This window comes from Lepisma saccharinum, chromosome 15 (genome assembly GCF_977018435.1).
Source record: "Lepisma saccharinum chromosome 15, izLepSacc3.1, whole genome shotgun sequence".
Taxonomy (NCBI): Eukaryota; Metazoa; Arthropoda; class Insecta; order Zygentoma; family Lepismatidae; genus Lepisma; species Lepisma saccharinum.
This window is the reverse complement of record NC_139243.1, coordinates 57,029,862-57,054,778: the sequence shown is the minus strand read 5'-3', so window position 1 is coordinate 57,054,778 and position 24,917 is coordinate 57,029,862. Positions and strand designations below refer to the sequence as shown.

At 39.7% G+C, this 24,917-nt stretch overlaps 1 protein-coding gene across 1 annotated transcript in view; it reads right to left on the bottom strand.

Moving 5' to 3' along the window:
• LOC145999490 (uncharacterized) overlaps positions 1-6,819 on the bottom strand; it is a 114,510-nt gene extending 107,691 nt beyond the window's left edge. Inside the window, exon 1 of the mRNA XM_083136451.1 lies at positions 6,768-6,819. The gene's annotated coding sequence lies outside the window, so the exon portion shown is untranslated. The remainder of the gene's footprint in view (positions 1-6,767) is intronic.
• Positions 6,820-24,917: the final 18,098 nt, after the last annotated feature.

The following is a 24,917-nucleotide window of genomic DNA, read 5'->3' as shown; positions in this document are numbered from 1 at the left end:
AACTCTCGGCTCCGTCACATGTTCTTGCAGGAATTGCACGAAGGAAGGAAGCTGGTATTTTTGCTGTTTAATGCAATGCATAGTGTTTTCTTTGTTAAAATTGGCATGCTTTGATGGCAAGTTCATAACAAAAGAGAAGCCCCATCCTTTGCCACTGTGAAACGCTGGCACAACGAATTTAATCGTGCCCACCATTCGCTTACCGACGAGATTCGCGAAGGTCGTCCAAAATCAGTTGTTGTTCAAGAAAACACTGATGCTGTGCAAAACCTAATACTGCAAGATCGTCATGTGACATACTGTGAGATTGAGGCAACCATAGGCATTAGTTCCACCAGCATATATAAAATATTACATGATCATTTAGCTGTGAGAAAGGTATGTTCTCGTTGGATCCCACACAATTTGACAAAAACTCAAAAAGACGCTCGCATCAATTGGTGCAAACAAATGCTCAATAAATACAATCGTGGTGCTTCAAAACACGTATATAAGATTGTAACAGGTGACGAATCATGGATATATGCATATGAGCCAGAACGTAAACAGCAGTCGACTGTATGGGTGTTTCAAGATGAACCCAATCCAACAAAAGTTGTTCGCGCTCGAAGCACATCGAAACAAATGGTCGCCTGTTTTTTCGGGAAAACTGGTCATGTGGCAACTGTGCCTTTAGAGGAACGTAGAACGGTCAACTCTGAATGGTACACAACAATTTGTTTGCCACAGGTCTTCGGTCAAATACGGAAAACAAACAAACGCCGTCGGATCATTCTTCATCAAGACAATGCCAGCTGTCACACATCTCGTCTAACAACCGACTTTATGAACAGTCAAAAAATCGAATTGATGGGTCATCCGCTGTACAGTCCTGATTTGGCACCCAATGACTTCTTCTTGTTCCCGAATGTCAAGAATAAATTGCGTGGACAACGATTTTCGTCAGCGGAAGACGCCGTTGATGCGTTCAAAAACCATATTATGGACGTGTCTCAAGAAGATTGGAAAAACTGCTTTGACAAATGGTTCGAACAAATGCCAAAGTGTATTGACCATAAAGGAGAATACTTCGAAAAACAATAAAGCAGTTTTCAATGCCAAATTCCTGTTTTTTCATTGTTAGGCTCAAAATATAAATAGCGACCCTCGTACAAGCACTAAATGTAGACAGGATGGGTATTTTTGGGAGTCATAATAGCTACACCCCTGTTTTGGATGTAATACAGAATTTGTGAAATAGTAAGATGGAATGTAGTGTCTCTTTCGCCCTGCTGAACTTTTGTCAATTATTTGCAGATTATCATGTGAGGCTCCTAGGGAGTTTTATGCTCAAGGCAAGATCAAGATGTGATCAGGTGTTGAAGGGGCATTATTCTACTGCTAGGAGACCTAAAGGTGACGTAAAAATGCAGTGGCCATGAAAGAATTGGCATTAAACAATAGGCACTTGGACACGCAGATGCTGATAATGATGAAAGATCTTGCTGCAGCTGAAATTCAGTTGCTGGTGCTGAAAATAATTCTACCTTTTTTTTTGTCAAGTTACACATGTTGGTTTAATTCTGTTAGAATTTTGACAATTTCTTGGTTGTATCACTCTTGATTTTCTGCCCCTCTTTACTAATCATGATGATGAGGATGAATGATGATCAGATGTACAAAATTTTGTTGATGGGATTAAAAGCCAACCAATTGATGTGCTTGGCCACAGAGCCAGCAAAATTTACCTTTGATACAAATTGGAAACAGGCTTGTCATGAGGATGCTGATATATTCAGGAATATCATTCAGCATATTGTTGCCATATACCCTGTAGGCCCCTGCGTGGCTGTGTTTGTAGTTCATACATGATCCTTGTGCATTTACACAATGCACAATTGCAAACACATTCTTGAAATTTGCATATTTTTGCATTTCTTAGCATTTACACATGGTTCTACACATTTTGAATGTGCATGCAACTGGTTCAGACACATAAAAATTGTGGAAGTATTTCACGATAGAAGTACGTTGGCCACATATCATGACTAAATACATCAGATATTCGAAATTCTGCATTGTGAACAAATTTTATGTTATGTAAAACATGAACATATATTAATTGAAAATGAGAATCAACATAAATTTAGAGGGGTATATTTGGTCACCAGCCCTACATAGGTAACGGTTTCGTATGTTGAATGATTTTTTTCCATGTTTTTACACGTTGTACAATGTGTATGTATAATATGGGATCTAGTTTCATTATTTATGAAATGGGAACTTATTATGTGCAGACAAAAATGATATGCTTTCTTTTCTTTTAATATGAAATATATAATGATTAAATAACAAATATTTGCTCACGCTCTCTCTCTCTCACTCTCGCATTAATAGTGTTTTATTTAAATATAGTTTCTCTTGGCCTCCAATGAAAACAATTGAATAAGCATGTATTCATTTGGGCAAGAGAACGAGTGTTCTTATTGTTGTTATTGATTAGGTTTATTTTACTTCGCTTTTCTGCCACACTTGGTTATCGCGAAAATGAGGATGAGAGTGATATATGATGGAAATGATGAAGGCCGGAATTCGAACACGTGACGAGCGCGCATTCTTGTTCCTGTGTGTTGTACTCTGCAGTGAATAATGAAATGAAAAATTTATTTTACCTCCCATCACTTTTTCTAGCTGCATAGATTTAATAGCGGTAAGTACCTAATAAACTTAAGTCATGAGGGCAATTACAAGCAGAGGACCCTGGACTCCAGATTTCACAGTGCCTTGCAGATGCACTTGGAGAAAATTATTTGTATTTGTATTTTCTTTTTGTTAGCATTGCTCTTCCATCACTTCACCTAACTTCTGCCATGACGATGAATGTTGATTAAAATAAATGGGTGAAGGATGGATACAAAGAGACGCTCATGCACAGGCCAGGGCTTGAACTCGTATCCTTTATTAACGAGATCGTGAGATGGAGAAATAAGGGAAATCAAGCAATGCAAAATTTTTGAAAAAAAGTTAATCATACACAAAGATGGTGTTTCAAAAAACAATTGAAAATTATCACTGGTTGAAAATGCAGTTTGCTTTACGGATACTCACCTATCAGAATGGTTAGCCCTTTCCTCTAGGAAATGCAAGCCAGTGGATTTTTTATTTGCTTTATTTTACTTTGCTTCTTGTGCCACTTTTGACTAATTTGCGAAGATGGGGATGAGTGATGACATGATGAAATTGATGAATGAAAACTCACAAACATCATGCACATGCCGGGATATGAATCTGGGGCCCCTGGTGTCTTAGCGCGATGTGCTATGAGGACCCGCGTTACACAGTGGAGGCACATAATGATTTAGTTCCCACTTTAAACTGTAGGGCCAGTCCCGATTAGCCTTTCTGCACATACAAGTGGGCTTAATATACAAAATCAACCAACCGTGGGGGAGTGGTTATCACAGTGCACTATGACACCAGGAGTTATCACAGTGCACTATTACACCAGGAGTTCCGGGTTCAAACCCCCACCTGGGGATGGGTGTTCTTTGTGTTTGTCCCTTCCTTAATTATATCGTATCATCTTCGCGGTTAACAAAAAAATGACGCTAAGTAACAAAAATCAAATCTAATCATTGATTGATTGTTAGATTTAATTTATTTTACTTCGCTTTCCTGCCACTTTTGGCTAATCGCGAAGATGATAAATTGATTAAGGGACACACACACAAAGAACACCCATGGCAAGCCTGGATCTCTGGCTCAGTAGTCAAATGAAACCGTTTTCTATTTTCAAAAGGCGGTGGGAGTTACGTGTACTTTCTTTAGAAATACTGGGTGCTAAAGTGCGTATGTGTGTGTGTATTGGGAAAGGGGGGGGGTATCACCACACCAACCACCCTTCGGCACCTCTCGGATTGCTACCCCATGTGCCAAGGTCACCGCATGTCACTGATGTTAACAGACGTAAATCGCAATTGAATCGAACCATGTAAAAATTGCTGGTATGAATGAATAATATACAGAATGTCTCCAATTTTGTTAATATTTAGTATACTAACTACATTTGGCCTTCTAATAACGAATCTCTTTTTGAAAAATGCTGCGGTCACATGTAAAAATTGTTTACTTACGGCTATATATGTTGCAAAATTACATTCTTCATTACTGCATTCATTCTCCATACATAAACATAACAGCCATCTTTGATGATATGAAAATGTGACGTTCAACATTCGTTGCGCTGTCTACAGCTTTGGCATAATGTTCCTTCATTACTTGCAGAGCATTAGTTGTTGTGTTGCACTTGAAGAACAGGTACTACTTTACTATACCGGAGACACCTATCAATGATTTATTTCGCAATTTTTTACATTGCTAACGTACTATTCTGCATTGCGGAACATTTCTTTAGGTGAAATAATGAATTTCTAACGAAAATAATGTCTATTTCTTGTTCCTTATTTCCAACAAACCATCCACGGGTAGCCCCAAAAACCATTGTCGTTAGCCCAAAAATTCACGATAGCCCCACGAACCATCACGGGGACGAGGTATGCCTACTAGGTTAGGTTAGGTCTGTTAGGTTAGGTTCCATTAGCACTCCATTTGTTTAATTTAGCATATACGGACAATACGAGAGCGTATTGTGTTCTCATGCAGAAAGCAAATGGCAGCAGCAGCAATAGCACATCGGAAATAGATTTTCGTAGAAAACCACATGCATTCGCATTAAATGGATCAAAACTATATTCCCAAACATCAACAACGCTACAGAAAATGATTTGCGTAAGTACTTTCTCCTGTAAATTTGAAGAAATCTGTCTCCGGTATAGTAAAGTGTTACCGAAGAACACTATTCATTGAAGCAAGGCGGAGCAGAGGGGTGATAAAATTGTTAATGTGCAAGATTTACTTAGGTGGAGTGCGGAGGAGGATGGACGTGGGCTAATTACGAAATTTATAGATTTTGGTGTTTTACCCAATGAGGGGGTTTACATAGGTTTGGCAATGGTGTTTGAGCATTGTTCTAGAAAAATGGCGTTTTGCGCAGTGAGGAAGTAGAACTTATACCTCCATGAAACTTTTTCCGGTAAACTTAGAGTAAATAAATATCTTGAATTTCGTTAATATTTGGCATATTAACTACTTTTTGCCTTCTGATCAGTACATTATGCATGGTAGCCCAACGAACTATGCACAGTTAGCCCAACAAACTATTGATGAAAAGCCCCACGAACGGTAACAATTTACTATCCTTCGGACACCTCTAATTTTTTCGTTTCGTCAATTTTTCACATTCGTACTTACGTATGTGCTTCGCGGAACATTCCTGAAGGTGTATTAACGTTGTTTTCATAAAATTAATTGCAATTTTTCACATTACCAGTACGTCTTTTTGCTTGCCTCAGACACAATATCGCGAGTACACCTTCCTACATAATCGCGCGTCGTGCTTGTCTTTTGTCAAATTTTTGACATTCGTACTTACGTATCTGCCTCGCGGAACATTCCTGAAGGTTTATTAACGTTGCTTTGATCGCAATTTTTCACATTACAAGTACTTCTTTCTCCTACCTTTCCGCTTCCCTCACACACAATATGGCTCGGACACCTTCGTAAATAATGACGCGTCGGGATGACGCATCGGCCTTGTCTTTTCTCGATTTTCAATTTTTATGCAGTGTTTCAACCTTCGGAACCCAAGAAATGCCCGACACCAAAATTTAACTATCTATCTCAAACTAACTGAACTAACCTATCTACGCGCCAATGCTTCGTGTGGCTATCAGCTTCGCGGAACATTCCTTAAGGTGTATTGACGTTTTTTTGATCAAAGTAATTGAATCTTCACTATTTGCGTTTCAAATTTTCGAGTCGAAATTTTCCACCGGTTCCGGGCTCAGCCCCTGGGATAATTGACCTACTGCCCCCAACCGCTATCGCGGCCCCGCCTCCGCTCCGGCTACCCGCAAGTTTCTATAGACTCCCTGTTAAGGGCATGTTAGAAATTGGCCGGAGTCACCTGCCCCCAAATGAGCCCCAAACTTTTAAATTTGAAGAAATCCGTTTCCAGGATACGGAAAACTTACCTGAATTTCACACAAAACACCTTCCCGGTGTTACACAATACCGTTCTAACTCTCGTTGCAAACGCAGACAGTACGAAACACTACATATCAACAACACACAATCACGACGCGTCATGATAGTCACGACGGTGTACGAAGGTCCTGGTGGGTACTAATTTACTATCCTTCGTACACATTTATTTATTTTTACAGAAGAAACTACTTACCGTAATTAGTTCCTGTAGCATTGTCGAACATCGGGAAGGTGTTTTGTGTGATGTGGGAATGTTTCATAGCTGAAATTCATGTTGTTTGTTGAAAATTAATTCTCCGATGGAGACAGCGTTTGGCGCGTACATCTTCCTACACCATCACGTTCGTACAAATTCGTACACCATCACCTTCGTACACCGTCGTGACTATCATGACGCGTCGTGATTGTGTTTTGTTGATATGTAGTGTTTCGAACTGTCTGCGTTTGCGACGAGAGTTAGAACGGTATTGTGTAACACCGGGAAGGTGTTTTGTGTGAAATTCAGGTAAGTTTTCCGTATCCTGGAAACGGATTTCGGTACTATTATCGTATGGGTGAAACACCTACGAATCATATATTTCGGACTTCTTTACATTGCTAACGCGTTGCGGAACATTTCTTAAGGCGAAATAATGCATTTCTAACTAAGATAATGTTTATTTTCTCTATTTACGAGTACTTACTGTTACTTGTTGTTTCGAATCTGTAACACATTATGGCCGTGATAGCATACTGGTTTAGGGGGCGTTCTGAGAGTGTTTTGTCGATTTATGCAGTGGTGCAACCTCGTTCACCGCAAAATATCTACTTTCGTGCCCCTATTTGAAATTATGCTAATACCTCGCATTTACGTGTAGAACTTGTAAAATAACCTTGCGATGTACCACGTTCATTGTCCATACACAGCAATTCGGAACCATCTTTCTTTCGCAATTCGTTAATGGTCTTCCTTTACACACAACTCTCTTGCAACCTTGAATATTGACGTCAGACGAGGAATGCCTACGTGGTTAGGTTAGGCCTGTTAGGTTAGGTTCCATTAGCATACATACAAAGAAAAATTATTATTTTCGCTAAGAGACGCGTTAGCTTGTATTGCCTGACATGAAAAAGATCTTTCCTGTTACGTCAGAACACAATGTTGCTACAGTGTTGTGCGATAAGTGACACCCATTCGGGTCGGAACCATCTTTGTTTCGTAATTCGTTAATTCTCTTCCTTGCAACCTGGAATATTGACGTCAGACGAGGAATGCCTACGTGGTTAGGTTAGGCCTGTTAGGTTAGGTTCCATTAGCATAAATACAAAGAAAAATTGTAAAAACAGCTCTCTCCTGTGACGTCGGAACACAATGTCGCTACAATGTTGTGCGATAAGTGACACCCATTCGGGAAAAATTGCTTGTTCCGAACTCGACAGGTGGTTCTAGTGAAAACACGGCGAGGCTGAAACACTGGCTACGGGGTTGCATCTAGTGATGGGTTCAAGCCGTTCATTTGTGCGAGTCGACTCATGAGCGCTCGCTCACTGAGAAGAGTCGTTCAAATGAGTCGTTCAAAAGAGTCGCCAAGCTTCTTTTTCTCGAAACACATGCCTGAAGAGGGGGAAGGGGGTAGTTGGTGTTGAAGCAGATGATTGTATTTAAGTAAACGAACACAACGTACGTCCTTCAAGATTAATAAATTGTATTGCATTTTTGTGTATGTGTGTGTGCGTGTAGCCGACTAGATGGCCAAGATTCTGAAGTAATCGACATTTGATCTTGCCACAGAAGTTCCCGGGATCTAGTCCCGGTCTGGGCAAGGATATTATTTACGAGTGTCCCTTCATCTATATCATCACGCATCATCCTCATCGTCGCGATTACTTAAAATTTGAAGAAAAGCGGCATAAAATAAGAAAAATACAAATACGATTCTGTATGTGCGTGGATATACATATATGTGTAAACAGTAAACACACACACACACACAAACAAAATTTATACTTTTTTTTATACACATACTTGTTTTCATTACTCTGCCTCATGAGTGAGATTTTCTATATTTGTATCTTGTTTCAGTTTACATTTCATGCTGCGGATAATGCAAATTATGCAGTAGGATAGCATACACAGAAATGCTATATAATTATATCAACCTTTTATTAGTAATAACGTGAATTTACATATTCTTCCTTTTTTGCATTCGATCACTGGTTTTAATATCGCAACAAAATGCACTCCAGATCTGCGCTGCGACACATGCTTGCATTTCCACGAGCATCGCTCGTTCACGACTCTTGAAACAGCACGAAGAGTCACAGCACAGTCCCACGACTCTTTCCCCATCATTCGTTCACGACTCGCGAGTCGGCACGAAGAGTCATTAAGCACCTTAGCGACTCTTCTCCTCCCTCATCGTTCACGACTCGCGAGTCGGCACGAAGAGTCATTAAGCACCTTAACGACTCGCTCGCCTTAGCGACTCTTCTCCTCACTCATCGTTCGCTCGCGAGTCGCGAGTAGTGATGGGTTCAAGCCGTTCATTTGTGCGAGTCGACTCATGAGCGCTCGCTCACTGAGAAGAGTCGTTCAAATGAGTCGTTCAAAAGAGTCGCCAAGCTTCTTTTTCTCGAAACACATGCCTGAAGAGGGGGAAGGGGGTAGGTGGTGTTGAAGCAGATGATTGTATTTAAGTAAACGAACACAACGTACGTCCTTCAAGATTAATAAATTGTATTGCATTTTTGTGTATGTGTGTGTGCGTGTAGCCGACTAGATGGCCAAGATTCTGAAGTAATCGACATTTGATCTTGCCACAGAAGTTCCCGGGATCTAGTCCCGGTCTGGGCAAGGATATTCTTTACGAGTGTCCCTTCATCTATATCATCACGCATCATCCTCATCGTCGCGATTACTTAAAATTTGAAGAAAAGCGGCATAAAATAAGAAAAATACAAATACGATTCTGTATGTGTGTGGATATACATATATGTGTAAACAGTAAACACACACACACACAAACAAAATTTATACTTTTTTTTATACACATACTTGTTTTCATTACTCTGCCTCATGAGTGAGATTTTCTATATTTGTATCTTGTTTCAGTTTACATTTCATGCTGCGGATAATGCAAATTATGCAGTACGATAGCATACACAGAAATGCTATATAATTATATCAACCTTTTATTAGTAATAACGTGCATTTACATATTCTTCCTTTTTTGCATTCGATCACTGGTTTCAATATCGCAACAAAATGCACTCCAGATCTGCGCTGCGACACATGCTTGCATTTCCACGAGCATCGCTCGTTCACGACTCTTGAAACAGCACGAAGAGTCACAGCACAGTCCCACGACTCTTTCCCCATCATTCGTTCACGACTCGCGAGTCGGCACGAAGAGTCATTAAGCACCTTAGCGACTCTTCTCCTCCCTCATCGTTCACGACTCGCGAGTCGGCACGAAGAGTCATTAAGCACCTTAACGACTCGCTCGCCTCAGCGACTCTTCTCCTCACTCATCGTTCGCTCGCGAGTCGCGAGCTCTCTTACACAAGGCGCGGCGGCGGCAGTCTCGCCAGCAGACTGGATCTACAGTTTAAAGTAGGATCCACCCGCTCGCTCTCCGCGGATGGCTAACAGCTGTGTTTAAGAAATATATATCGCTCTTGAACATTATCCATGTCCATAGCTTTTTGTTGTTCTACAGTCATTCAATATAAGTTTCTGCCAATATCATAATGTATGATCGAATTTCTATAAAGCGGGCCAAATTATACGTATGTATTTTTTTTTAATGTTGCTTTCTACTAGTAAAACACCTTAACACGTAGGCTCACCGCAGATGGCCAACAGCTGTTTATATCACTCGTGAACATGACCCATGTCCATCTTACGTAGTTGTTCCTAATTCTGCAGTCATTCAATAAAAGCTTTTTTGCAGTATCATGTACGATGAGATTTATGATTAAACTTCTATATTTATTCTTTAATGCTGTTTTCATTAGTAAAATATTTACACGTTAATGTTAATGAAATATTTCACGTCATATGAAAACGATTTTGTCAGACAATATTTAAAGTTCACTTTATGCTCGGGATTGAAGCTACATTTTAAACTGGGGGTCTAAATCACTGGGCAAGGTGCCTCCACAGAGGATCGAATCCGAGACACCAGCTTGAAATAATCTTGGAGTGACAGATAAGTGGTGTCGCCCTCCTCAAAGTAAGCCTATTGACACCGAAAGTTCCGGGTTCGAACCCCAGCCCAGAGATGAGTGGTAATCTGTATTTAACCTCTTGTCAATTACTCTAATCACCATCCATCCTCCGTCGTTGCCTTGTAACGATACCTGGTGGATCCCACTTTAAACTGTAGATCCAGTCCCGATTAGCTTATCTGTACGTAAAATTCATTCATCCTCGCTGTCAATACTAAGTAATTAGGTATAAAAGATGCATAACATACAACAAAGCGTGTTAGGCAGTTAAAATATTAAAACTGAATTAATAAATTATAAAATATAATTACTGCATGCTAATTTATAAGAAATTATAGCATTTTAAAATTTGTTTGTTCCTTAATGGGAAAATAACTAGTAGCTTATTTCTTCTGTTCATTCTCATGTTAACAGATTTGTTTTCTTGGATAAATAAAATTGAACGTGTAAATTAAAAGGTTTACATGTGCACGAAGCGGAAGAACAACTCGATCGAGTATCGTGGTGAGACAAGATGACTGGCACATCGTTTCAACTCGTGAATGAGAATGCATATCTTGTTCGTGATTTGATTTCAAGTTAAAAACACCTGTCAGGTCTTGTTCGCTTATCGATTTCAAAGCATAAATCGGTATCGTTACTCCAATGAGACGAGATTCTCGGACAGTACATTTTACACGGAGTGTCTCTCATCATCTCACCAACTTTGGAAGGGTTGGCCCTGTTTTCATTGCGATTTTGTAATGCCCTGCTACTTGTGAAACTGATTCACTTCCAACAATTTCAGTCGCCTCTGTGGAGGAGTGGTTAGAACAGTGCGCTAAGAGGAATCTCGGAATTGAGTGTCACTTCATCAATTTCATTATATCATCACTGATTTTCATGTTCGCGATTAGCCAAAGTGGCAGGAGAGCAAAGCCTGGGCAAAAGTGGTATCCCGAGCCGCTACGTGTTTCCACCGAATATCGGCCTCAGGATTCCCTGCCCTCGTGCCGCGATGTGCTAACCACTCCGCCACGGGGGCCGGCCCTCCCCATCACATCTCTGTTTTATACTAAAGGCTATGATTGAATATGAATTTAAAATTTTGTGTGCGTCACTTAGGCTATTTTGCACCCTTCACTTTATACGAGATCCAGCCCCTTACCAGAACTAAAATAACATAACTGTAATGTCCTGTAGTAACTAAAATATTAAAATAATCTGACCGGTTAAAAGCTGAGGCTGTAAAGGCACTCAGCACACATAAGGACAAAACACAGGACAACACACACACACATTCCTACGAAAATTATACTGGCCGTAGGTATAGACGCCAGAGCCTCGTTAGTGTGCAAAATGCAGTCCAGGGTGTACTATGTGGAACTGAGGTTGACAATTGGGTGTACTACTTACATCCCTTAAACTATATTTCTCGAGACCCTTGATGTGCTAACCACGCCGGCATACATTATAGAATACTTGAGTTAGTTTTGTCAATATTAATTTTATTGATTGCATTTTTGTTTTGCAATGATTTTGCGCACTGAATTTTCATATTTATCTTTGCTTTTCATTTGTGTTTTACTTTTATTTTGTATATAATGCTGTGTTTCTATTGGTGTAAATTTGTGATTCGTCTCTAATAACGTTATCATTTCAATGTGATTTAAATTTTAATCTTCTAATCTCACGTGTATAATATATAAGTATATGTATGTACACATGCATACAGAGAGAAAGAGAGGGAAATTGCATGATATGATCGTTAGAGGGGAAATCCCCACCGTTCCCCGCATAATTTCAAATTTGTTCCTTGTATTACACAAAATATATTAAATTAATGTTATAACAAATTGAATATCTATTATAGATCGGATTATAAGAAATTATGTATAACTGCGTGTGTGAGCGTGTGTTTGTCTCTCAGGTTCTTTATTAAAAAAATCAGAAAAACAGAACATAATGTAGTATTCAAATATAAAAAGACCTTCATTTCACGAGTCCACTTATAATTAATTCATTATCATGTGGTTTGTTCTATTAGGTAATTCTTAACTGAATATAAAAAAATTGTAAGTTATAATTTTTGTTTTAATACATGTTTGTTATTTTCACTAAAGGTTTATCGTTTGAACTTGTGCTTGCTGCTTGTATTACGTCATTTTTGGATTTGGAGTAACATAAAACAAAAGATGTTTGTTGTCTTTGATCTTGCTTTAGAAAATAATGATTGGTTGATTGATTTGGTTTATTTTACTTCGCTTTTCTGTCACCTTTTTTGGGTAATCGCGAAGATCAGGATGAGTAATGAGGTGTACTAACCACTCCACCATGGAGGCCGGCGCTTTAGAAAATAATTAAAAGTAACAATCGCTTTCCACACTAAGTATTTTGTGTTGCAAATTATAAATTACTGCCTCCCTTTTCTGATTCACCCTAATAGCATAGTGGTTAACGCTGTCATGTATTAAAATGGTTTGCTTGGCAAAAATTGTTATAAGTACACTTTTATGCTCCAATAGGCTAATCGGGTCTCCCCGATGGCGTAGTGATAACGTCGCCGGTAATCAAGGGGTACCGTGTTCAATACAAAGTGGAGGTTCGGATCCCACTTTAAACTGTAGGTCCAGTCCCGACTATCCTATCTGCACATAAAGTGGACTTAAACAATAACAACTCAAAATAGGCTAATCGGAATATTGTAATCAAGAGGTCTGTGCCTAACACCTTCCCAAAATCTTTACAAGACTCCCCTAATATTTTTTACTAACATTTAATTTCTTGTAATTTTAGCGCTAATGGTTTGGCCGAACTTGAAACTACAGGACAAATTTGTTGGCTGTTCTTCGCTGCCCGTCATGGGCTGAGGTTGCGCGCTCTCTCTCTGCAAACAACACTCGCGAGTCGCGAGCTCGCGAGTCGACTCTTTCCTTCGTTCAAAGAGTCGCTAAAGTGTGCCACGACTCTTTGAACGAATGAAAGAGTCGACTCGCGAGCATGCTCCTTCCCCTCTCATCGTACACGGCACGTTTCAGCCAGCTTTACTCAACTAGGGGTAGGGAAAAGGAACAGAGAGGACCCCCCCTCCCTCTCCTCTCCAGTCCCCATTTGCTGCCCGCAGAATCGACTTGCTTTCTTTAAAAAATTCCGGCCGCCAGGCGAGTATACACTTGCGCATGCGCCTTCCTCGCAAAATTCGTGGAAAGGAGAGGGAATAATGGAATAATAGTTGCTTGGCGGGCGGAGGTGTCGTGGCACACATACGACTCTTTGAACGTGTCGTTCAATTCTGGTGAACGAGTCGTTCACCGCTCACAAGAGAGAGTCGTTACTTTTGAACGACTCGTTCACGAACGACCCATCACTAGTCGCGAGCTCTCTTACACAAGGCGCGGCGGCGGCAGTCTCGCTCTCCGCGGATGGCTAACAGCTGTGTTTAAGAAATATATATCGCTCTTGAACATTATCCATGTCCATCCCATATCCATGTTTTTGTTGTTCTATAGTCATTCAATATAAGTTTCTGCCAATATCATAATGTATGATCGAATTTCTATAAAGCGGGCCAAATTATACGTATGTATTTTTTTTTTTAATGTTGCTTTCTACTAGTAAAACACCTTAACACGTAGGCTCACCGCAGATGGCCAACAGCTGTTTATATCACTCGTGAACATGACCCATGTCCATCTTACGTAGTTGTTCCTAATTCTGCAGTCATTCAATAAAAGCTTTTTTGCAGTATCATGTACGATGAGATTTATGATTAAACTTCTATATTTATTCTTTAATGCTGTTTTCATTAGTAAAATATTTACACGTTAATGTTAATGAAATATTTCACGTCATATGAAAACGATTTTGTCAGACAATGTTTAAAGTTCACTTTATGCTCGGGATTGAAGCTACATTTTAAACTGGGGTCTAAATCACTGGGCAAGGTGCCTCCACAGAGGATCGAATCCGAGACAGGAAGCGATTTCCTTACCAGGATTTAACAAGGAATGAAAGGATGGCTGAATAACATAAATAAAACATACTCCATGGTGCATGTTCTTTGTTTCTTGGTTTCTATGTTGGCCAGCTTGAAATAATCTTGGAGTGACAGATAAGTGGTGTCGCCCTCCTCAAAGTAAGCCTATTGACACCGACAGTTTCGGGTTCGAACCCCAGCCCAGAGATGAGTGGTAATCTGTATTTAACCTCTTGTCAATTACTCTAATCACCATCCATCCTCCGTCGTTGCCTTGTAACGATACCTGGTGGATCCCACTTTAAACTGTAGATCCAGTCCCGACAGGCGCGGCTCGTGCATAATTTTCCTGGGGGTTCACCAAAATTATGCAAAGTGGACTTATCTAAACCTTTTGAGACACTACACGCTTTTGTTCGTAGAGATAGTACTGGGAAAATTATCAAATTTTGGCCGGTAGATTACTGACAAAGTTAATTTGCTTTATGTTCAGATAACAGTGACAGCACCAAGGAGTGTGTGTGTAGGGGGCGATCATTTTAATTCAAGATTTTCGTATGGTATTGTATTTAGGGGTATCTCAGAATTCAGAAAATATTCTCGCCTCAATTTTGCCTCTTCCACTCTTGCCAACTCTTTTCTGATCCCACCACTGTCAAATAGACTATATTACTGGAACTGGATCCTGAACCTACAGTTAAAAAATACAAATCTCTGCCTGCTAAAATGAGTATGTATCAGTAATCGAACCCAAGACCCCTTGATTACAAGATAATTCTTATATAACTATTCAAAGGATATTGCTAAATCAAAGCGATTCGATTCTATTCTATGCAATATGTTAACTTCTCACACAGCAACAACTACACTCCTTCGAAGACACAATCAACCTCACTCCACTCAACGTATCACCACGCCAAATATATTTCAATCACCAGCCACGCACTTCAAAACAAACTAACAAGTAAGGAGACAATGACACGTAACAAAGTCAATCGCGCGCGTCCCCTCGAACACCCTCTCGCGCTAGAGTATAACTGATCGCACGAAACCCAAACAACTTTTTGGTCGTCTTCTGACGTAAGTGCGAAATGCCTTCATTGTTAGGTTAGACTTGAATAAATAGTAAATACTACATTTTTGGTCAAGCACGGTAAAGCCCCGAAAATTGCAGTGTATATATTCTGAGACAACTAAACCTAAAAAGCCTAATATGTCAGCGAAAGCATTTAGTCTGACGTAAGAAGACCAAAAGGTTGTTTAAGTCTTGTCCGATAAGCAACCCCTCGCCCTCGCGCTATTTTTGACTTTTCGGCTCCTTCCACCCGAAGTGTTTCCATCTTAAAGATGAAAACTCTGAATGTGTAGGCAAGTTGTTTTCTATCATATTTATCTTATTTGTCCCATCATCTTTACTTCTAGATTTCGTTCTGTGTTACCTCTACATTTACATTAAACCCTCTTCATTAATCTAATAAGTCTTGTAAAAGATAAAAATACAAAGAGAATGCCAAATGAATTCAAATTGAAACACATAGTGCAACACTGGAAGAGAGAAGAGCGTGATTCACTCCAGCTCGCTGGTGATCCTTCGAACTGCGCATGTCCGTTTTGACGCGACGACCTTCCTGGAGTATCAGACTGCATGTATTTTCGCCATATGTACGCGTCGAGCTTCTGCTAGCCGTCCTAAGCTTTTAGCATGGTAGGGGTTGCCTTGCGGAGGTTCAGCGGAGACTTTGCACGAAACGGAACTAGAGGGGAGCTGAGTGGCTCTGGCCCGCGGTTTCTTCTTCTCACTAAGAGAATTTGCCACTCTACGCTTATGAACATCTCAGTTATTGTTTATTTTGTATATTACTGGGGGTTCACTGCACATTTGCGCTATACAGCCAACCGCGCCTGAGTCCCGATTAGCCTATCTGTACGTAAAATTCATTCATCCTCGCTGTCATTACTAAGTAATTAGGTATAAAAGATGCATAAAATACAACAAAGCGTGTTAGGCAGTTAAAATATTAAAACTGAATTAATAAATTATAAAATATAATTACTGCATGCTAATTTATAAGAAACTATAGCATTTTAAAATTTGTTTGTTCCTTAATGGGAAAATAACTAGTAGCTTATTTCTTCTGTTCATTCTCATGTTAACAGATTTGTTTTCTTGGATAAATAAAATTGAACGTGTAAATTAAAAGGTTTACATGTGCACGAAGCGGAAGAGCAACTCGATCGAGTATCGTGGTGAGACAAGATGACTTGGCACATCGTTTCAACTCGTGAATGAGAATGCATATCTTGTTCGTGATTTGATTTCAAGTTAAAAACACCTGTCAGGTCTTGTTCGCTTATCGATTTCAAAGCATAAATCGGTATCGTTACTCCAATGAGACGAGATTCTCGGACAGTACATTTTACACAGAGTGTCTCTCACCATCTCACCAACTTTGGAAGGGTTGGTCCTGTTTTCATTGCGATTTTGTAATGCCCTGCTACTTGTGAAACTGATTCACTTCCAACAATTTCAGTCGCCTCCGTGGAGGAGTGGTTAGAACAGTGCGCTAAGAGGAATCTCGGAATTGAGTGTCACTTCATCAATTTCATTATATCATCACTGATTTTCATGTTCGCGATTAGCCAAAGTGGCAGAAGAGCAAAGCCTGGGCAAAAGTGGTATCCCGAGCCGCTATGTGTTTCCACCGAATATCGGCCTCAGGATTCCCTGCCCTCGTGCCGCGATGTGCTAACCACTCCGCCACGGGGGCCGGCCCTCCCCATCACATCTCTGTTTTATACTAAAGGCTATGATTGAATATGAATTTAAAATTTTGTGTGCGTCACTTAGGCTATTTTGCACCCTTCACTTTATACGGGATCCAGCCCCTTACCAGAACTAAAATAACATAACTGTAATGTCCTGTAGTAACTAAAATATTAAAATAATCTGACCGGTTAAAAGCTGAGGCTGTAAAGGCACTCTGCACACATAAGGACAAAACACAGGACAACACACACACATTCCTACGAAAATTATACTGGCCGTAGGTATAGACGCCAGAGCCTCGTTAGTCTGCAAAATGCAGTCCAGGGTGTACTATGTGGAAGTGAGGTTGACAATTGGGTGTACTACGTGGAAGGATCATCCCTTACATCCCTTAAACTATATTTCTCGAGACCCTTGATGTGCTAACCACGCCGGCATACATTATAGAATACTTGAGTTAGTTTTGTCAATATTAATTTTATTGATTGCATTTTTGTTTTGCAATGATTTTGCGCACTGAATTTTCATATTTATCTTTGCTTTTCATTTGTGTTTTACTTTTATTTTGTATATAATGCTGTGTTTCTATTGGTGTAAATTTGTGATTCGTCTCTAATAACGTTATCATTTCAATGTGATTTAAATTTTAATCTTCTAATCTCACGTGTATAATATATAAGTATATGTATGTACACATGCATACAGAGAGAAAGAGAGGGAAATTGCCTGATATGATCGTTAGAGGGGAAATCCCCACCGTTCCCCGCATAATTTCAAATTTGTTCCTTGTATTACACAAAATATATTAAATTAATGTTATAACAAATTGAATATCTATTATAGATCGGATTATAAGAAATTATGTATAACTGCGTGTGTGAGCGTGTGTTTGTCTCTCAGGTTCTTTATATAAAAAAAAGAAAAACAGAACATAATGTAGTATTCAAATATAAAAAGACCTTCATTTCACGAGTCCACTTATAATTAATTCATTATCATGTGGTTTGTTCTATTAGGTAATTCTTAACTGAATATAAAAAATTGTAAGTTATAATTTTTGTTTTAATACATGTTTGTTATTTTCACTAAAGGTTTATCATTTGAACTTGTGCTTGCTGCTTGTATTACGTCATTTTTGGATTTGGAGTAACATAAAACAAAAGGTGTTTATTGTCTTTGATCTTGCTTTAGAAAATAATGATTGGTTGATTGATTTGGTTTATTTTACTTCGCCTTTCTGTCACTTTTTTTGGGTAATCGCGAAGATCAGGATGAGTAATGAGGTGTACTAACCACTCCACCATGGAGGCCGGCGCTTTAGAAAATAATTAAAGTAACAATCGCTTTCCACACTAAGTATTTTGTGTTGCAAATTATAAATTACTGCCTGCCTTTTCTGATTCACTTTAATAGCATAGTGGTTAACGCTGTCATGTATTAAAATGGTTTGCTTGGCAAAAATTGTTATAAGTCCACTTTTATGCTCCAATAGGCTAATCGGGTCTCCCCGATGGCGTAGTTATAATGTCGCCGGTAATCAAGGGGTACCGTGTTCAATACAAAGTGGAGGTTCGGATCCCACTTTAAACTGTAGGTCCAGTCCCGACTATCCTATCTGCACATAAAGTGGACTTAAACAATAACAACTCAAAATAGGCTAATCGGAATATTGTAATCAAGAGGTCTGTGCCTAACACCTTCCCAAAATCTTTACAAGACTCCCCTAATATTTTTTACTAACATTTAATTTCTTGTAATTTTAGCGCTAATGGTTTGGCCGAACTTGAAACTACAGGACAAATTTGTTGGCTGTTCTTCGCTGCCCGTCATGGGCTGAGGTTGCGCGCTCTCTCTCTCTGCAAACAACACTCGCGAGTCGCGAGCTCGCGAGTCGACTCGCGAGCATGCTCCTTCCCCTCTCATCGTACACGGCACGTTTCAGCCAGCTTTACTCAACTAGGGGTAGGGAAAAGGAACAGAGAGGACCCCCCCTCCCTCTCCTCTCCAGTCCCCATTTGCTGCCCGCAGAATCGACTTGCTTTCTTTAAAAAATTCCGGCCGCCAGGCGAGTATACACTTGCGCATGCGCCTTCCTCGCAAAATTCGTGGAAAGGAGAGGGAATAATGGAATAATAGTTGCTTGGCGGGCGGAGGAGTCGTGGCACACATACGACTCTTTGAACGTGTCGTTCAATTCTGGTGAACGAGTCGTTCACCGCTCACAAGAGAGAGTCGTTACTTTTGAACGACTCGTTCACGAACGACCCATCACTAGTTGCATCGTCTTATATAACACACGGAACATTGGGCGCCTCCAGGACCACTCAGCAACCCAACATTGTTGAGTAGCAAGAACCCTGGAGGCGCTTGCTACCTGGTTGTTGAGAAGGAGCGACCGCGGCTTCACTCAACATAAAATTCTCTCGCTACCTGCGGTCAACTGTCGTCTGCAAGTCTGCTGTCTTCTGTTAGTTGCAACATGGCGCGGCGGAACTAAAAGATGCGTGGAGTAAAATGTATTTGCAAGTTCGATTATGTAGCCCAAGCGCACCTTTAGGTCGCGCATCCAATAGCCTTAAATAGTAATAACTTTTTCGCCACTATATTCTCGGAGAATGAGTGATCTGTCAACGGATAATTATGCACTGGCTTCAACTGAAGTATATTTAAAAATACCAACAAAATAACGCAGTTAAAAAAGTAATGAACCCAAATACTGTTCACAACATTAAGTTGTTTTTTTGGCTAAATCGGATGAGCTTGAGGTGGAGACCACTTTTTATCTCGCTACGTAAGTTTCGGGTTCGAGGTCCGGTATAGGCATGGATGTTATTTGATTGATTTGATTTGTTTTACTGTGCATTTTTGCCACTTTTGGCTAATCGCGAAGATGAGGATGAGTGATGATATGGTGAAGGAACAGTCACAAGGAACAGCATGCCCAGGCCGTGATTCGAACCCGGGACCCGGCGTCGTAGCGCGATGTTTAACCACTCCGGGATATTATTTGTGAATGTCCCTTCTTCATGTCCCTTCTTTTTGCAAGAAAAATTGGCATCAAGTATCAAGGCCATTTATTGGGTGAAATACATACTTTTCAAGGGAGCGTGATATCAAGAAATGCACCGTGTGATATTTGAAAATCCATTGGAAGGAGGATGGTATTACAATAACTTAAACGATGATCATGCAGAGTTAATCATAAAGACAACTAAAAAATGTGGCATATTCATGTATAAACGTCAATTCGTACGTGTTTATTTATATTGCTTTAATTTACATTCTTTTCGCAGCTACAAAAGCACAATCAGCAATTGATAATTTAAACTATATCAAACATTATTGCGTGAAAACAACATGAGAACACCGTTATACAATCTTGCACACATTTTGCAACTTATACTCACTGTTCAACATTTCTGTTCGTAAGCCAACCTCCGTGGCTACAACGCCAGGGTCACGGGTTTGAAATCCCAGCCTGGGCGTTCTTTGTGAGTGTCCTTTCATCAATTTCATCATATAATCAATCATCCTCATCTTCACGATTAGCCAAAAGTAGCAGAAAAGCGACGATAAAAAACAAAATTCAAATGAAACTATTGTTCTTAAATCGTATTTATTATTGTCCTATTAACAATAGTTCATTTATTGATTTGTTTTATTTTACTTCATTTTCGTGCCACTTTTGACAAATTTGCGAAAATGGGAATGAATGATGATATGATGAAATTGATGAAAGGACACTCACAAGCATTCATTCCCAGGCCGGGAACCACACCACCACGGGTGCCGACCTATTAACAATGGCATGAAACTATTGAGGAATAATGATCCCATTTCAAAGCACATTATCGAAACTAATCTTTCTTTCACTTATAGTGTAGCGTATGCGTATGTTATAAGTGTTTTAACAAAGGTTTACAACCAATACGGTCACACACACACAAAAAACGTTTCGGGTTCGATACCCGGTGTAGGCACATGGTGGTTCGGATTCCACTTTAAACTGTAGGCCCAGTCCAAATTAGCCTACTGTGCATAAAGTGGACTTAAAAGACCAAACAAGCAAACACACAAGAAGTAGAGTGTTGTGTCAAACTTGCACTCCTATACGAAAATAATCTTTAATTTAAAAACATATATCCTTAAATAAAACTGGCCACAACCTTTCTACACTCAATGTCACTCCTCCATGGTTATTACGTATTATTTTGGGGAAATAAAATTGTAACCACAGAGAATTGTTGTAACCAAAGCTCTCAAATTAGGAATATAACATTTCCCTCAATTGTATCTCTATAGATAGTAGACACAGATCTAGATCTACTCATGTTTTACTTTGAGATTAACCACATACTTTAATTTGAAATAGCATCCATATATATGTCATCACATCGATTCATAATCCATTAATAGTGACACCGTATTCAACAGCCCAACACGCCCGCCCATTTTCGCTGCAGACGCCACAAGGCAACGCAATGCGATTTTCAATTGTTTTCGGCTGGAACGTCGCTACTTCTCAACTTTGCATCCAGGAAAGGCCATAAAACTGTATGACGTAGCAGGTCAACATTTGCTACCATGTTGAGCGATCCTGGAGGCGCCCATTGCACTCTCATGCAAAAAGCAAATGGCGTGAGCAGAAACAGCGTGTCGGACAGAGATTTTCGCAGAAAACAACACGCATTCACATTAAAATGGATCAAATCTACATTCAGGAACTTCCAAAACGCTCAAGAAAATGATTTCCGTAAGTACTTTCTCCTGTAAATTTGAAGGAATCCGTTTTACCCATACGATAATCTTTTTTACATCAAAAGTGCTTATTTTCTGTTGTGCAGCATTCCATAGTGACAAAATACCTCCATGAAGTTTGATAAATGCAACAGAAACTCATTTCCGTAAGTAGTTTCTCCTGTAAATTTGAAGGAAAGTGTCTCCGATATAACAGACATTTACCCAAAATTTAATTACTCTACCAAATATTAATGAAATTGGAGACATTCTGCACATTCTTCATTCGCTCCAAATTGCATTCGTAGCAACTAAATCGGAATAAAACAAAAGGAACTCGGGGCCCCTTTGGCTTTAGGCTCCGCTCTCTTCCAGCTTGAATTCAATGCTAATTTCACCCCTCTAAATAACACACATAGATGAAAAATTCGGTAAATTTCTCGTATCGGACAAACGGATTTCGTCAAATTTACAGGAGAAATTACGGTAAATTTCTCGTATCGGACAAACTGCTGAAATTTCCTACTTCTTTTCATTTCAATATTCGTACTTACGTATTCTGCATTGACAAACATTGCTGAAGGTGACATTTCGCTAACTTCACCGAAAATAGCTATATTTGCGACATATCGAGTAACTTTTCTTGGTTGCTTCTTCCCTTCCGTAACACGGGAAATGGCCGTCACAGTTTCACCACCGTAGTCCATATGCAATGTTTCAACCCCACCACGCGTAGAAAGTGCAAGATAAGCGAAATTGAGTGATCCGCGATCGGCACAATTGCTCATTATTTACTGGTGAGGAGGAATGTCGGAAATGTGTTCGGGAATGTAGTTTTGATCCATTTTAATGCGAATGCATGTGGTTTTCTACGAAAATCTATTTCCGACGAGCTATTGCTGCTGCCGCTATTTGCTTTCTGCACGAGAGCACAATAGACGCTATTGCTGCTGCTAGAAGCCGATGTTGTCCGAATGTGGGAAACGTGTTCGGGAATGAAGTTTTGATCCTTTTAATGCGAAAGCATGTGGTTTTCTACGAAAATCTATTTCCGACGAGCTATTGCTGCTGCCGCCATTTGCTTTCTGCACAAGAGCACAATACACGCTATTGCTGCTGCTAGAAGCCGACGTTGTCCGTATATGCTAAATTGGACGAAAGGAGTGCTAATGGAACCTAACCTAACAGGCCTAACCTAACCTAGTAGGCATACCTCGTCCCCGTGATGGTTCGTGGGGCTATCGTGAATTTTTAGGCTAACGTCAATGGTTTTTGGGGCTACCCGTGGATGGTTTGAGGGAAATAAAGAACAACAGTAAGTACTCGTTAATGTAAGAAATATACATTATTTTCGTTACAAATTCATTATTTCACCTAAAGAAATGTTCCGCAATGCAGAATGTTACGTTAACTACATTAACGAGTACTTACTGTTGTTCCTTATTTCCCACAAACCAATCACGTGTAGCCCCAAAAACCATTGACGTTAGCCCAAAACTCTAGATAGCCCCACGGACCATCACGGGGACGAGGTATGCCTACTAGGTTAGGTTAGGCCTGTTAGGTTCGGTTCCATTAGCACTCCTTTCGTCCAATTTAGCATCCGCGCATCCTGCACACGTCATTTTCAAAACGTTGATCACGTTCAACTGATCATACGTATTTAAACGTGTGACCAGTTACATAAACGTATGTTTGGAAACACTGGCCCGGATTACGTCATCACGCACAGGCTATATCCACCTGGAAGTAAATGGATGCAAGAGCTCTCGTGCAACGGTCACACATTTATATCGAAAAAAAGATGATTAACCGGCAAAATTGAATGAACGATGCAAGAAAACACTTCCCCGAACTTCCACAACTATAAAGAAACTGCATTCGGTAAGTAATTTCTCCTGTAAATTTGACGAAATCCGTTTGTCCGATACGAGAAATTTACCCCTTTTTCTTTTTACACTTTCTGTTCACGATAGCCCCACTATCCATTCACGGGGTCGAGGTATGCCTACGAGGTTAGGTTAGGCCTGTTAGGTTAGGTTCCATTAGCACTCATTTTACCCCTAAATATGTGCTTCATCATCTACAAAATTCCTCGGTACTTTCAATTGCGCATATCCGGACAACATCGGTTTTTCTCGATTTAATCCTTCAGGAAAGTTTTGCTCGCTTTGAGATTTACGTTGTTGAATTCCTTATAAAATAAGCTTTCCAACGATATATGACACGTATTCCTTATGAAAAGGACGTAAAATAGAGTCTTACCTTACATTGGAAAAAAAAAACCGCTCACACGTCATCTTGTCAAACTTCCGCGTGGTTGCTACACTGTGAGGGGGTTACATAACCGAACGCACGGAACATTTGATTCACGTAGTCGACGGTAATGGCGGTACGAGCTATCGTACAACGGAGATGCATGATTGACGAAAAATACCTTATTTACAGGCAAAATACGTTGTACGATTCTAAAAAACAATTTCCCTGGCTTCAGAAAGTCCTCAAGAACGCAATTCCGTAAGTACTTTCTCGTCTTTTCTCCTGTAAATTTTAAGAAATCCGTCTCCGGCTTATCCTACTGTTTTCCCATTAGATTTAATTTAATACACAGGCACATTTAATATTCATTCGCCTTTCTCTGTAATTATTTCATAGAATAACATTGAGATATGGTAATGTGTTACATATATATATATATATATATATATACCTAGGTATATATAAATTCATTATTGTCTATGAATTTATGTGTACGTTGGAAACTGTGAGGTGATCTTCATTTCAGTATTAATGTCGACAGTAATGTAAACAAAAACGTGTATTTGCGACAGCACTAATGTTGCTCACAACAGCAGCATTGGAAATAATTGACAATTATTAAATTAAAGTAATTGCAATTCTATTATAACAAACTGAATGAAGTTAATATTTTTACTGAATGGAAATAAAATAACTCGAAAACTTGGTGGTGATTAGCCGGAATGCTGCGGTGAGTCGGCTCAAGATGGCCAGACAACGCCCCCTTACTTCGCGCGCGGTTCGGGTTAAAAAGAAACTCAAAATGCATGGAAGTAATATTTCTGGGAACCTTTGAGTGGTTATAAAAAATAATTTCATTATTTTCTTCACAACTTTGTCGCTGGAAGTTTTTACTTGGAATTACAG